Source organism: Lissotriton helveticus, chromosome 9 (assembly GCF_964261635.1).
Source record: "Lissotriton helveticus chromosome 9, aLisHel1.1, whole genome shotgun sequence".
In the NCBI taxonomy this organism is placed as follows: Eukaryota; Metazoa; Chordata; class Amphibia; order Caudata; family Salamandridae; genus Lissotriton; species Lissotriton helveticus.
In genome coordinates, this window is record NC_136070.1 from 98269663 (window position 1) to 98283993 (window position 14331).

Here is a 14331-nt window from a genome sequence, read left to right on the forward strand (position 1 = left end):
ACTCTAGCCTTAGACTCTAGCCTTTAGACGTCCATAGAGAGGATTGGACTACCTCAAATAGCCTAGTCCTACTTGCACCGCCTCACGCATTGCGAAGAGGAAATCCCACCCTAAAGTGTGGAAGCCTTTTCAACGTCGAGCAACATTGCCACTGGCACACTAGTGATGTTCAGATCAGCCTGTAGTATTCACAGTAATTGATGAACATTAAGAAAGGCACTTTGCCCTTGTATAAAGCAATTTGGATCTGCGTGTACTAAAGTGCCGAGTAGTGGAAGCAATCTTTCCCAAAATCTTGCAATCTAGATTCAGCATCGAGAGTGGTCTGTTAGCTAGCACATATAAACCATTGCTGTTTGGCTAAGGCACTATAAGAGCTTTATGGAGCGTATCAGTGTCATGAGCTGCGTTGTAAACTTCCAGGAGCTTGGGTGTCAGGATTGCACTGTAGGTGGAGTAATATTCTATCGGGGAGGCCATCAGTGCCCAGTGTTCTCCTACAGGCAATTTAGGAGACAGATAAACGCTGCTCATTGAGCTGGAGGGGAGAATCAAGGTCGGCCACCTGAACCGTGTTAAGCCAAAGGGAGTGGGATTTCCCAAAGGTAATAATGCAGGACAGAACCTCATTGGCCCTCCACAGCTGCATAAATGCAGCTATAGCTCACGAAGGCCGCAGTGATGTCGCCCTGCGTATTAAGAATTGTGCCATCATTCGCTTGTATCACACCAAATGAGGGGAGCGAGAGTTCGTCATGTATGAACCGCACAAGCAACCACACAAGCAACCTTCCAACACGATCTCCTTCCCCATGCAATCTGGCAAAGTAGTGGCTATATTCAAGTCGCCCCAGTCTTTGCTCCAATTCCCTATGTCCCCTCTGTAAGTGTATCAGAGAATCAAGCCGAGCAGGGAACCGCGGTTGATCTGTTTCAAGGCTAAGCATGTCCCACTGCTTGGCCAGTCTGTCCCTGTGCAGGGTCTGCCACTTACCCCACATGGTAGTGATGCAGTATCCTAATATCACGGCCTTATGAGCATCCCATTTGGTTCCTCGGTCTGAGCATTCAGCTCAAAGTAGACTGTCAAGCGTTCGGCCAGGCTCTCCATTAAGTCTGCTGTCTCCATGTTGGGGTACTGGAGCAAGCTTGGCCCCTTCTCAATGAAAGCAGGAGTGGACAGTGGTCCAAGAGTGTGTACACAAGATATTTTGTGTGGGAGACCAAAGAAATAAGAGGTGTGCTTCAAAGAAACAGATCTATGTGAATAAGGACACTGTGGACAGGCGAATGAAAAGAGTATGCACACTCCTCTTGATGCTGGAGGCACCACGCATCACAAACCCCATGATGGGCCAGCCAGTTCCCCAGGTGATTAGTTGGCCTACAAAGGGTTCCCTCCACAAGGGGGGAAATTGAAAGTTCCTTGTCTGCGGATAGAACGCAGTTGAAGTTGCCAACCCATATGGCAGGAGTGTGGGGGTTGCACAGCAGAGCCAGCGTGTGCCTGCCCATGAAGGCCAGATGGCCCACATTGGGAGCATAGACAGCCACCATTGCCAGGGGCCTGCCATCAAGTAGACCATCTGTAGTTTAGAGAGAGAAAGGCCAGGGGTTGGCGTATAAGCTGCTACAGTGATGCTAGCAGCCTAGTGGATGAGAGTGTTTTTCTGAGAGTCACTGCATAATGGCATAGCCCAGTCTAGAAAAAATAAATGGTGGAATGTTGGTAAGAATAATCAATGGTAACACGCTATTAAAGAGCAGCTGGGTGCTTTACACATGGGGGTTGAGGTAGTGTCCAGTTCAACAGGACACAATAAAAAAGAAGGAGGTAGGATGACAGGGCTCAGGTGCAGGATTTCAGAGGTTTCACCACTCAGAGACACGTACTCTAGATCCAGAGGTCAACCTGTGAAAGGCAGGGGGACAATGTGTGAATACTGCAGGCTCCTTCTCAAGCGTAAGATAATGCTTGGTTTCATAGCCATACAACTGATGGCCACTGTTACGTGAAGCTAAGATGTCCGTGAGAGGGACCATTTAAACGCTGACTAGCATTGGTGACAAGGCATTGCCCCAAGGCACACCACACTTGATGCTGGATATTCTAGAGAGGAATGGGTCCAGCTTATCATGGTGGTGCGGATTTGCTGGAAGGACGAAAACCAGGACAGTGCTCTTCTCTGAAGCCAGTCATTGCTGACAGCCTATCGATTAACGATGACAAGTCAATGGTGACGAAGGCGACTGAAAAGTCTAATAGGTTCAAAACTCAGGAGTATCCTTCTCTCTGGAGTGGGCTAGTGCTTTTCTGATGTTTAGTAGCATGGGCTCAAGTCAGGCTGAAGGTCAGACTCAAGGACGTTTGATTACCAATGGGACAATTGCTGCGAGAAGACTGTTGCGTGTGCCTTTGCCACATGGGGAAGGCCAGAGATAGGCTTGGAATTGGATAGATTTTTTGAGCTGCAGTATGTTTTTTAGAACTGGTGTGATGAGGTCCTGAGGGAGGACTTCACTGAAGGTGGAAGTATTGATTAAGTTAGTGATGATCTGCGAATATGAAAAGAGGCCCAGGTTGATACTTTTGGTCATGCAGATGCCTCAGGAAGGTGAGGATGTTTTGGTAGATGCAAAAATATTACTAATTTAGCAATAACAGTTGGGTGCAAACTCTAAGAGTGAGGTTGAGTCATAGGATGTAATAGCGCATTGGAGCCCACTTGAACAAGCCAGTTTCCTGCATTGCCCGACTGTACCTGTCTCCTGACCCCGGACCTGCGTGTGTTTCCGCTCCCCCTCCGCCGCTGCAGTCCACCAGCAGCCGCCGAGTGAGGGAGAGCGAGAGGGAAACTACAACACCCAGCTGCCCTTTGCACCGGGACCGGAAGGGTGACAGAGAGACCAGCGCGCCAGGCGGCGCCTTAAAACGAGGCTCCATATCGGTGGAGCGAGGGAAGTAATAGCGCATTGGAGCCCACTTGAACAAGCCAGTTTCCTGCATTGCCCGACTGTACCTGTCTCCTGACCCCGGACCTGCGTGTGTTTCCGCTCCCCCTCCGCCGCTGCAGTCCACCAACAGCCGCCGAGTGAGGGAGAGCGAGAGGGAAACTACAACACCCAGCTGCCCTTTGCACCGGGACCGGAAGGGTGACAGAGAGACCAGCGCGCCAGGGGCGCCTTAAAACGAGGCTCCATATCGGTGGAGCGAGGGAAGTAATAGCGCATTGGAGCCCACTTGAACAAGCCAGTTTCCTGCATTGCCTGACTGTACCTGTCTCCTGACCCCGGACCTGCGTGTGTTTCCGCTCCCCCTCCGCCGCTGCAGTCCACCAGCAGCCGCCGAGTGTGGGAGAGTGAGAGGGAAACTACAACACCCAGCTGCCCTTTGCACCGGGACCGGAAGGGTGACAGAGAGACCAGCACGCCAGGCGGCGCCTTAAAGCGAGGCTCCATATCGGTGGAGCGAGGGAAGTAATAGCGCATTGGAGCCCACTTGAACAAGCCAGTTTCCTGCATTGCCCGACTGTACCTGTCTCCTGACCCCGGACCTGCGTGTGTTTCCGCTCCCCCTCCGCCGCTGCAGTCCACCAGCAGCCGCCGAGTGAGGGAGAGCGAGAGGGAAACTACAACACCCAGCTGCCCTTTGCACCGGGACCGGAAGGGTGACAGAGAGACCAGCGCGCCAGGCGGCGCCTTAAAACGAGGCTCCATATCGGTGGAGCGAGGGAAGTAATAGCGCATTGGAGCCCACTTGAACAAGCCAGTTTCCTGCATTGCCCGACTGTACCTGTCTCCTGACCCCGGACCTGCGTGTGTTTCCGCTCCCCCTCCGCCGCTGCAGTCCACCAGCAGCCGCCGAGTGAGGGAGAGCGAGAGGGAAACTACAACACCCAGCTGCCCTTTGCACCGGGACCGGAAGGGTGACAGAGAGACCAGCGCGCCAGGCGGCGCCTTAAAACGAGGCTCCATATCGGTGGAGCGAGGGAAGTAATAGCGCATTGGAGCCCACTTGAACAAGCCAGTTTCCTGCATTGCCCGACTGTACCTGTCTCCTGACCCCGGACCTGCGTGTGTTTCCGCTCCCCCTCCGCCGCTGCAGTCCACCAGCAGCCGCCGAGTGAGGGAGAGCGAGAGGGAAACTACAACACCCAGCTGCCCTTTGCACCGGGACCGGAAGGGTGACAGAGAGACCAGCGCGCCAGGCGGCGCCTTGAAACGAGGCTCCATATCCGCGTTGCGGGAGCGCGGGGGAGCGCCCGGGGCTAAGCCCGGGCAAAGGGCGGGCCCTCTGTGGCCCTCAGGGGACCGAGGAGGACGGGGCGGGCTACCCCCCTGATATTTTTCATCGCTGATATCTACCAAGGTAAATCCGAGGCGCCTTTCCTATTTCAGTCCACACTCAAGTAGTAAAACGTTTATTTGTCAGTCTTTAAAAATTTGGCCAAGATGTTTAAAACCAGAAATACCCCTGTGGCCACAAGATCTGCAACTAGATTAAAAGATGTTTCTAATACCCCTCTTCCTACAATAACTGCCATAGACCTAATGTTACAGAAAACGATTAACGTAGTGGCGGATGCCATTCAGGACTCTGAAAGATGCCTTTCACTAACCCCTGATTTATGTTTTCCGGACCTTTCTCTACATACTACCGGAAACATTAACATATTGGATAACACAACGAATTCTCAAGAGTCCATTCTAATGTTATCATTTACAGGGCTCCCTAGTCCTCAAACAAGAGACAACACACAAACAGCTCTGACTATACCTTCTATAGGCAATAGCAGGAATAATAGTCTTATGCTACTTGGTGAAAATGGCATCAACACATGTTTGTCACCTATAGCTCATCTAGAACCAGTGACCCTTTCCCCGGGTGGTTTAACATCCACAACATCGAAATTTGCCCCCAGAGTGAGTCATATGATGAAAAGTACAACTAGGTCCAGTGGAATACGAAGTAAAAAAAAAAACATCTATAGTTAAAAACAAGTCTCGTCTTAAGGCCAAACATCATATTTCAGCTAAGGACATCTGGTCTACATTTAGATTGGCTAAATCTGTTTCCAAAACAGCGACTTCATGTCCATTTATATCCAGTCAAGACCCAGATTTGCTCTTGAGCAAAGAGCAGACAGTCCCTACAAATACGCCTATACATCTCACAGATCAGGCAGATCATACAATGATAAATACTAAATCATTTTTGGGTGAATTTGAAACCTTAATTAAGTCCCTCTTGTTGCCTATTAGTGAGAGAGTCCTAAACATCGAGAAGGCATTAGGGAAATTTGAAAGGGCCCAAAATTACGCATCTTCTACCTTGCTTAAAATACTGAATGCACCACGATCAACCTCTACCTTTATACCAGCTAGTAGCTCCCTCGTTTCATCCAGTAACAAAAACCCCAGGGTAAAGAAAGTCACAGCTAACCCTATCAACAAACAAAATTTGCCAATATGTCAGGAAAAGAATCTTCCTACCAAACCGGCGACAATCCTAGATGGTGGAATTAATTCACCCCACGTGGTGGCTGCTACTCCAAGTAGTCCTCAATCCTTACCTGACACAGAAATTGAGGAATGTGAATGGGCTGCCGAGAGCTCCCCGGTCAAAATAGTATTAACCCAGGTAGATCAAATGAGACAAATTAAAAATTCTAATCAGAGTATACCTACAAAACAAACAGGTGTTAATCTGATAAAACCGGTGGTAGCTAAAAGACCACTCCACATTAATCTCCCACCTGAATCCAGCCCGTACACCATCGTTATGATTAAGCATGAGCGCAAAATCCGCTCCGATCGCGGATTTTGCGGATTTTCGGCAAATCCGCGATCCGCGAACTCTCGCGGATTTGCCGAAAATCCGCAATCCGCGATCGGAGCGGATTTTGCGGTCAAAAGTTCAAGCGCGCCTAATTAACGATGGCGCCGGCAAGCTGCCAGCGCCCATCCTGCAATAGTTACTTAATTAGCTTCAACAGGAAGCTCTAACAGATAAGATACAGCAGGGGCTCGAGCGCCTGCTTTATTTTAGCAGTTGGAGCTTCCTGTTGAAGCTAATTAAGTAACTTTTGCAGGATGGCGCTGGCAGCTTGCCGGCGCCATCGTAAATTACTTCAACAGTGGTGTCTTCTTGAATAAATATGAAGGGCAGGGTTCATTCGGGCACGACAGTCCTGGCACATCGTGTTTAAACAAGACAAGTGTGATTACATATGGAGAAAAACGACTGAATAAAACAAACTTTAATCAAAAACAAGGATGTGATGTGCTCTCTAGAAGCTGTGCGATTGGTTCTGCACCAGAGTTCTGCTGCAAAGGTTTTGATTTGAGTTCATGCACATGCACCCAGGCAAGGCATGTAAACCAGTCTGCACGCATAAATGGATTCCCTCTCCCCCAAACTGGATAAAATTTCGAGTAACAGGTGTGCCATTGCTCCCCCTTGTACATTGTCAAAAAAATAAACCTCAACAGGAAACACTTGCAAATATCAATAAAGCATGTGCCCTAGTTGAAGCTTAAATTCAGTGACTCATTCATCAGCCCAAAAATTAATCTGCTGCTCTGATCGGTCTCTGACCTTTTATACACACAAGAGGCATGCTCGCATGGACGCCCCGTCCGTTTGGCCCCGCCCACACACTCGAGGTGTGCACCGTCTTCCCGCCATTTACCCACTATGATGGACATTTCACTCAAGGGACCCCTGCGCACTTCGGCGCGATTGCATAGTGACACACACTTGGTCGCTGGAACTAGTTGAAGCGCAAATGCAGTGACTCATTCAGCAGCCCAAAAAAAAACGTGAGCGTTGGGAGGCTGGGCATCTTTGACTTTTACGAGCGCAACCCCCGTGCTGTTCCTGTGACCAGGGGCTTCTGTCTCTTAATCTGCTGCTCTGATCGGTCTCTGACCTTTTAGACACACAAGAGGCATGTGCGCTCGCGTGGAAGCCCCGTCCGTTTGGCCCCGCCCACACGCTCGAGGAAGCCCCGCCCCCAAATCCGCAAATCCGCTGAATCCGCGGATTTTGCGGATCCACGATCCGTGAATCCGCTGAATCCGCGAATCGTGGATCCGCAAAATCCGCCCATGCTTAGTTATGATTGGAGTACCTAAACTAGTAGGGGAAAGGGCAGAATCTCACGTGGATTTAAAAAACAAGGTGAGCCATTGGCTTACAACCCATAGACCGATTCCCAAACATATAAATGGTCATATTTCGCATGTGAGAAGGGTAGATTGGGTGGGCAACAGATTCAAATCGACTGAGGGTGACTGTATTGTGGTAACCCTCGGGGACAGTCGTGCAGCTAGTTTTATTAGCAGTTGGAAAAGCGGTGTGACAAATAGTCTGATCCGCACCATGGCCCTGAGCTACTTTTACCCTTCAAATAGCCCTAGCAATCATTTAACACAATCACAGCTAATTCACGGCCAGGATGGGCTGCTTGAGTCAATGGCTGATAATCAACCTAGGGATAATACATGGCCATATGGACCATCCACTCTAATGAATTTCACCAACTATAGGCAGGAACCCCCACGGTTGAGTAGGCTAAATAGTCATCATATAAGACAACAAGAGAGAAGGGAGTTTTTTTCTTGCCCTCAACAGCAGCACTACTCATACCCACATTATCCAAACATGCAATACGGGGTTCCCATCTCAAACAGATATGATGCTTTTTATGCTCCAGGATGAGATTGACTGACAAATCGTACCCTCATTCTCCCATTCTACCCCCCCTGAGTCATCAATTAGGGAAGCACTCTTCTATAGAACACCAAGCACTGCCTTGGAGTGTACACATGACTCTATCCGAGAGGCTAGTGAATCACCCAGGGCAGTTCCCTTAGTACAACATCACGAGAACATGCTGACTCTGAATGGGTGTAGTCACTCACATCCCTCCAGTCAAGTCCAATGCACAGCCCCTAGCGGCGTAAATCTTTTAACTACCAGCAATGAAACACAAGTACACACAATGATTGATCATGGGGCTCAAGCGATCTCTTCACCTATAAACAAGGCCCAGATAGCAGGTTTGGGCCTCACAGCACAATGCCTCATAAAACTCCTATCTTGGAACGTAGCTGGTCTGGCTGCCAAGGTCAATGACCCAATATGGTCGGCTTATATAAAAAACTATACCGTTCTGTGTTTCCAAGAAACTTGGCTGGAAGATGAAAACGCACACATCGAGGGCTTTCAAAGTTTTTTTCAACCGGCAGCTCCGTCGAACAGCGGAAGATCAAAGGGGGGCCTGGCAATTTACATCAGCCTTGCACTTAGCTGCCAGGTTTCAAATAGAGCATCGGACAACAGACATATCCAAACCCTGGTGCTTAGGAGTGGTAAAAGGGCACTCACCCTTATCAACTTTTACAACGCTGTACTTCCAAATAGGGAGTGTAACATCCTCCATCTACATAATTTTCTACAAGCAAAAGCGGTTAATCTGCCTCGAAGCACCATCATTGCTGGAGACTTTAATGCGCATCCTTGTGGCAACCCTGAAACGACACCCATTGGCCTCTTAGGCTGTAACAATAGGTCTGGTTTCCATTTTGACCACTCGTCGCGTGGCACAATTTAACTGATGACAGGAATCTAACCGTTGCAATGTCCACGTTGGAGGATCCTCACATATTTAATGTCCCTACATATAAAGGCTATGGAAATGGCTCTTATATAGACCACATTCTTCTTTCAAGAGACCTTGTTGATTTAGTCACTGACTTTGAAATCCAAACAAGTATTTTCAGCGACGATAACCCTCTTTCCATCCAAATTGGAGGAGGCTTCTTTGAACTCAGGAAGCCACGGCCCGATTGTGGCATTTTAAAACCAACCAACGGAAATCGTCGTCTGAAATGTACAAAGGTCAACAGTGACTCTTTGTACAGCTCAATCAACATTAGCTGTGGTAATGAATTAGGCCTCTGTGTCTCTCCCACCACCCTGCCTGAAGCGACCTTAATCGCCTTCTCTGCTGTGGTTGACAAAATTGGACAATTGCTAACTATACCAACGAAGGGTCACTATGAACACCAACCAAGATGGTTTGATCAAGCGTGCTCAAAGGCCAGACGAAATTTAAAAAAAACACTTAAGGCTACCGCAAGAGATCCTGCCCTCATAAAGTCTCTGAGATTTAAATACAAGACAGCCCTGGCAGCTCGGAAAAAAGACGTGAAAGTAGGCATCTGGGAATCTCTATGCGACCCTGCAACTCTGGGTAACAGTTCTAAGTTTTGGAGCATCATAAACAAGCCTATGTTTGATGACCCCAGTAATCCTACGCTTGGGACTAACATACCCGAGGAAGAGTGGATATCACATTTTAGCACAATCTTTAAAAGTGACGAGCCACAAGCGGACTTTGTTTTTAAAATTTCTGATGAAGATCTGTTGTGTTTTACAGTGGGGGAGGTAGAAAAGGGGATTCAGGGTTTAACTAGCAACAAAGCACCTGGCCCTGATGGCATACCGCCCGATTTATTTAAATCAAATATTCTCCTATGGGCACCAGTTATCATCGCAGTTATAAACGCTGGAATCCTGATTGGTTGCCCAAAACCCTGGGGGTCCTCAACTATAGTGCCAGTATTTAAGAAGGGCGATCGTGGCAGTGCAACATGCTACAGACCCATATCGCTGATTAACTCAGTTGCAAAGGTGGTGGGGGGCATCATCTTAAACAGACTGACAGCATGGGCCAACGAAAACAACATATTGTCGCCAATACAATACGGGTTCAGACCAGGCCACTCCACGATAACTCAATGTCTGAATCTGTATCTAATAAATAGTAAATACACCATAGCAAGAAAAGGGACCATCTATATGGCCTTTATGGATTTATCGTCCGCCTTTGACTGTGTAGACAGAGGCAGGCTCTGGGAGGTCCTGCAAAAAATGGGAGTGGAGCAAAATTTGGTCAATTTTCTTGCTGACCTCCACTCGGACACAAGAGCAAACGTCCGTTATCCCCAAGATATGAAGGTAACCAGGGATTTTATGATAAATCGGGGTGTTAGGCAGGGGTGCATCCTAGCCCCCTTTCCTTTTAACCTTTATATTAACGAACTGGAGGAGCACCTACTAAAAACTGGTACAGACTATCCATATATTGGAAAGAAGGGCGTGCCCGTCCTGCTATATGCGGACGACGCCGTCCTAATTTCCAGAACGGCGATCGGTCTTCAAACCTTGTTAGACTCTTTTTACATATTCATGAACTCCCGAGGCCTGAGCATCAATAATTCGAAATCCTTTACAATGATGACAGGTTTAACTCCCCAAAAAATATATTCCCACTTTGTAAATGGTGATAAAATACCGACAACCAAGACTTTTTCGTATCTTGGTGTCCTTTTTGACCATAAATTAAGTTGGGCACCAGCAATTCAAAAGAAAAAGGGTGAGGTAGTGCGTGCAAATGCAGCAATATTGGACTTCTCCAAAAAAATGGGCAACAGCCCGGTGGCTGCTGTTCTGAAGCTATACCAAACCAAAAGCACTGCTATTGCACGCTATGGGAGTGAAATATGGGGGTCAGAATCCCTAGACGTCCTTGAAGTTACTGAGAACAACTTTCTAAAGCAGGTCTTAAGGCTACCTAGGGGAACAGCAAACTTTTCCGTTCACGAGGAACTTGGTATTCCACATCTAGGTGACAAGTTAGCCGTGAATCCCCTGTAATGCTGGCTAAATAGCTGGCTAAACATAGACATACCCCTCACTAGAAACATTTTGCAAGAGGCATTAGAGTGGGATGGGAGACTTAAGATCCCGTGGTTAAAATATGTTAGAAGATGTCTCTTTGAACTAGGCCGACCGGATCTCTTTCTAGCCCCTGAGACAATAACCAAAACTGATGTAACATTTGTGAAGAACACCTTTATGTTATCCAGGCATTTGGCGAGGGAGGAAAGTGAGTACAAGAAAAATAGTGTGAGACAGTATGCTCTAACAAAAACCTGTTCACATATGGAACCCTATCTGGCTTGGCCTCTGTCCGGATATGATCGTTTTTTGCTAACAAGGTTTCGATTTAACATGTTCTATCTTTTGTTAGCTGTACCTAGTGGGGCACATAGAGGACAAGTGTTGCCAGCTTGCGGCTGCGACAACAAGTCTCCGCAAGACCTGGCACACTTTTTATTCTTTTGTCAGTTTTATACACTCCCCCGTATCTTGTTTTTAAAACCTTTACTTAAACAGTTGAATTTTGTACAATTCAGACCTGCACTTTATCACCTCCAAATGCTAAATAGTGAATGTACTATGTTTGTATGTAGCTTTTTAAAACTTGCAGTTAAACATAGAAAAAGCATGGAAGGTTAATTAATTTTGCTGCTGAACGTACTTATATCTCTACTGTATTTTTATCTCTTTTAACCACAATTTTGCTTTCATGTTTGTGTTTATGTCCATTGTGATATCACCCTTCTTATTTTTCTTTTTTACTGTGTGGAAAAATGTCTATGAAATGTACTTTTATGATTGTTGTACGTAAACAATCGAATAAAGATATTTTACTTACTTACATAGGATGTGGGAGGGCAAAGGTAGGGTTAAAGGGCACTTGGAGTGACTGGTAATGTGAGCCCTCAGAATGTCTATATTGTTGGTAAAGAGGACAGACAGACGATTGTCACCAAGGTCTGATGCGGAAGCAAGCCTGCTAGACGACAAGCTTTAGCCACGTACAAATAGGCTGCCTCACTTAGTGTGATTTCGCAGTCCTGGCCTTCTTGCAGAAAGAACATCATTTTATCTTCCTTATGAATTCCAGTCTTTCATTTTTGGGGTGTTTTAAAATTGTCAATAACCACTGTCAATGCATTCCTCAAAGCCCTTGAAAAATCTCTGTTGGAATCATGAAAACTAAAATGAAAATTTGCTGACAAGCTTCGCAATATATTGTTAAAGTTTAACAGCCTTTAGTTTGTTTAACCCCAAAGAAGGCATGTAAGAGCATACCTTGGGTTTCTAATACATTTTCCTAAAAAAAATATGATTCGAGTCATTTCAACAGAAAACCCAGAAAAAGAAGAAAATAAGAAAACATGCAAAAGTTTCCATTAAATGAAGAAAACAAAAACAAAACGACAGGACTGCATCCATTGTAGAGAGGAAAATATTTTCTGTCCGATAGAGTAAGGAAGGTGCAACAAACATTTCTTCAAACAAGAATGGTTTCCACAGAGAAACAAACTGAAGAACACAATTATTTTGTCAGAATCATGTATCTATCATTTATCCGTTTGCTCGTGCCCTCACGAAGGGTATTCAGCTGACAGAAATATTCTTGACTATCAACAAATCACGTTCATGCATGACAGCTCTCAACATCCAGGAAAACGCAGGGAAGTGGATTTCAGAAACAGCCACGAATCAGCTACTACCTGAAACAGCAACAAGATGGCGTAGGCCTTCTCAGATAAACTACATCTGTAATATGAACCGTGCCTGCCCACTCAATGTGTCGGAAACAGCTCAGTGCATTATTTTGTCAATTTTCCTGTTCTTAATCGTGTTTTTGACTTGTAACTAATTATAATATTCACTCCCACTGTGCCACATTCAGCTGCAATTGTCAGTTCGTTTCTACCTTATATAAACGAATAATAAACACATAAATAGCATTTTTGTCTTGCCGGTGCCTCATAAAAATGAATAATAAACACATACACTCTTGTCCTTAAATGCTCCTCCCTGAGAGAAAAGGATGTTACCAAACAGTAAGCTTGTGCTTCTGATTATGTGCTGTGCAACAGCATTTTAATTTGATAGAAAGGATCCGTTTCCATGACAACATTGCTTGTTTACAGTCTGTCGCTTGCAAATACAATTTCCTTTTCACTCAGGCGGATAACATATTCCCCTTGCATTCAGATATGAAGAACCAGACTTTATGTATTTATCAACTGATTCCAGTTGGGTTTGGGAAGCTAATGGTCACTGCCTTTCTGGCATCATTTCTACTCCCAGAATGCATCTGTGATATTGGCATAACACTTGACAAAATAGGGGCTGTAGCATATATGGCTTTTATAGCAATTAAAGGATTGGAAACTATGATTGGAATACTTTGAAAATCTGGAGAAGGGGTGGTGGATCACATGAGGGTCAGTCGACTTGTTAGCCAATCAAAATTCCGGCCTAAAGTCTCCAAGAGCTGGGTCACCTTGGCAGCTAAGGGGGTGCACAGGAGACTGGATTCCAAAGTACTCACTAATCTGAGAGGTTCGGATGGCACTGAGCGAAGGTTTCCAAATATTATTTCCAAATATGGTTCTCTTTTTCATTTTGTTCAATACCTGGATCTGTGTGACTAAGGTTTAAGAAACCACAACTGGGGTTGGCATTTCTGTGATGTTTTTCCAGCATTTCAGCCAATTTGTGAACTAAACAGAGTGTCTGCCGTATCGGAATTTGTCAGGAAATGCGTTGTTTTTATTCTGAGTCTCTGCAGAGATACCTCATGCATGTGGGGCAGCTGCCTTCCCTTTCAGACAGAGGCTTCACCCTGACACTTCTGTGAATCACAATCTTATTTTGTAATTTCAAAACAGGAATTGAGCTAGCCAGTTTTTCCTTCATTTGTAGAATATTTTCCTTTTCTCCTAAAGAGCACACATTTTTCACGGTTGAACCACAACTGAGGTCTTTTGTTATAGTGGTTTAGCAGTGCCAGGACGCACTACGGAATGTCACGCCCAATTAAAGCAACACAGACTATGTGGAACATTGCATTACCATCTCATCTCCTTCCTCCTCCCATTCCTTACATTAATGAGTGTAGGAAGCTGGCTCTGTATATACTATACCAAAGCAAGGTATAATGTGCTCAGAGTCAGGGGGATCCCTAGAGGTATGGCAAAGGCGATAGTAGATAATACTGACAGCTCTATTTGTGGTAGTGTGGTCGAGTAGTTAGGCTTATCAAAGGGCGGTGTTACGCATTTATTGCACACACTCAGGCAAGAAATGTCATCACACACCCATAGACTGAATCCAGACCCATTGGTGAGTATAAAAGTTATACTTTGTATTTTATTAAAGAACCAAAGTATAATTAAAGCGGGTAAGTTGTAATACTTTCAAAATATCAATGTGTTCCAAATAGAAAGGTTTGTACATTTTCAAGCAGTACTTTTCAGTTGGAAAGAAATTACTTGGTATTCAGATATGCAGTTAGTGCAATACATAGAGGGGCATATTCTCAAGAACTTGTGATAACCATTGCAAAAGTATCTTAACGCAACTTCCAACATCACAGTCTATCGTGGGAAAATTAC